Raw genomic sequence first — 2053 nt, 5'->3', positions numbered from 1 at the left:
ATCTAATCAGGGAGACAGATGTAAATTACTTCCAAATAGAAGGAAGAGGAGGAAGGAAATGATAGAATAAGGCGGGAGTGCCAATACATTAGGGTGGATAACAGTTTAGACCAGGAAAGGAGCATAGAGTCCTGCTTTTCCTTCCTTAATTTTGAGAACCCATGGGGAGGGTGGGCTTGTGAAGAAGTGCAGGCTGGTAAATAGTGGTCTTTATTTGCAAGGTGATAAATGTAAGCTGGCATGTATACTGTGAACTGGCATGGACCCCTGATGGTCCATGCTGTTTTTCCTTCCACATCTCTTCTTCAGAGCATCCTGGGGGCCATTTTGAGGCAGACTGAGGGTAACGGAGAGGAATTTTAGACTCCCACCCACATCCCTCTTTGGGCTTCTCCTCTCTTGCTTCCCACTCAGTTCAGTGTCTCTAGCCGACGGAAACCTCTAGTCGACAGAAAGAAATGATAGAAAGTCACAGTTTCCCAGGCTGGCAAAACATCCTGCCAACAATTTGGAGATCTGTAGGCTGGGCAGCTGGCTTCGAAGCCACTTCTATAGAATTCCGGCTTGCCACCAGACCTCTTCCAACAAAGCTTTCATCCAGGATGGAGTTTGGGCGGGTGCCTCTTTATAACCCAGAGAGCGTACAGCAGGGTATGAAAACAGAAACAAAAGGCCGCCAGCGGCCATCCTGGGTCGCAACATCCAGTGAAGCAGTGTGGCCTAGTGGAGAGATCATCGGCCTAAGGATCAGAAGGACTTGGGTTCTAATCCCCACTCCGCCACTTGTCTGCTGTATGACCTTGGGCAAGTCACTTAGCTTCTCTGTGCCTCGGTTACCTCATCTGTAAAATGGGGATTAAGACTGTGAGCCTGATGCGGGACAGGGATTGTGTCCAAGTTGATTAATTTGTATCTACCCCAGCACTCCCCTCTTAGAGTCACACCTGGGGAGTTTCCAGGACTCTATCAGTCTCGGCTACAGGAGGGAGAGTCAAGCAGAGACATACCCATTCCATTCCTAGCTTGGCCAGTGGCTAGCGAGTGGAAGGCAATCAGCTACAAGTCAAAATTAACCTGTGCTGGGAAGTAGCGGCATTGGAGAGAGTCGAGGGCAGAGACTCAGGTTTACTGCGTGGAAGGAGGCAATAGTAAACCACTTCTGGATTTTTACCAAGAAAACTCTATGAATCCACTACCAGAACGATTGCAGATGGAGTTGGGACGTTCTGGAAGAGATGTGTCCATGGCGTCGCTATGGCTCAGAGACGACTCCACGGCACAAGACAAGACTCCAGCACTTAGTACGGTGCCTGGCCAATGGTAAGTGCTTAACAAATACTAAAAACAACAAATCAACAGTGGGTTACTGTCACCACTTTTTTTTATGGCATTTGTTAAGCGCTTACTACGTGCCAGTCACTGTACTGAACACTAGAGTAGACACAATTAATCAGGTTGGGCACAATCCCTGTCTCACATCAGGCTCACAGTCTTAATCCCCAATTTTACAGATGAGATAACTGAGAGACAAAGAAAAATAATAATAATAATGTTATTTGTTAACCACTTACTATGTTAAGTCACTTGCCTAAGGTTACACAGTAGACAGAAGCAGCGTGGCTCAGTGGAAAGAGCACGGGCTTTAGAGTCAGAGGTCATGAGTTCGAATCCCAGCTCTGCCACTTGTCAGCTGTGTGACTGTGGGCAAGTCACTTAACTTCTCTGGGCCTCAGTTACCTCATCTGTAAAATGGGGATTAAGACTGTGAGCCCCAAGTGGGGCAACCCGATTCCCCTATGTCTACCCCAGCGCTTAGAACAGTGCTCTGCACATAGTAAGCGCTTAACAAATACCAACATTATCATTATTATTATTAGGCGGTGGAGCTGGCATTAGAACCCAAGTGTTCCTGATGCCCAGACCATTAGGCCACGGTGTTTCTCACCTGGAAGAAAGGTGTTCTGCTGGACCTTCAGGACACACATCTTCTGATAAGGTTAGACCCTCCATCACCCCAACCTTTCCTCCTAATATCCCATCATGAATCGATTGC

At 47.5% G+C, this 2053-nt stretch overlaps 1 non-coding gene across 1 annotated transcript; it reads left to right on the top strand.

Moving 5' to 3' along the window:
• Window positions 1-926: 926 nt before the first annotated feature.
• Window positions 927-1064, top strand: LOC114815257. Its single transcript, XR_003763022.1, has one exon. It is a non-coding gene; the product is annotated as a small nucleolar RNA SNORA7 (small nucleolar RNA).
• The last annotated feature ends 989 nt before the right edge of the window (window positions 1065-2053 follow it).

This window comes from Ornithorhynchus anatinus, chromosome 11, assembly GCF_004115215.2.
Source record: "Ornithorhynchus anatinus isolate Pmale09 chromosome 11, mOrnAna1.pri.v4, whole genome shotgun sequence".
Taxonomy (NCBI): domain Eukaryota; kingdom Metazoa; phylum Chordata; class Mammalia; order Monotremata; family Ornithorhynchidae; genus Ornithorhynchus; species Ornithorhynchus anatinus.
The sequence above is the reverse complement of the archived record's forward strand: the minus strand, read 5'-3'. Positions and strand labels throughout refer to the sequence as shown.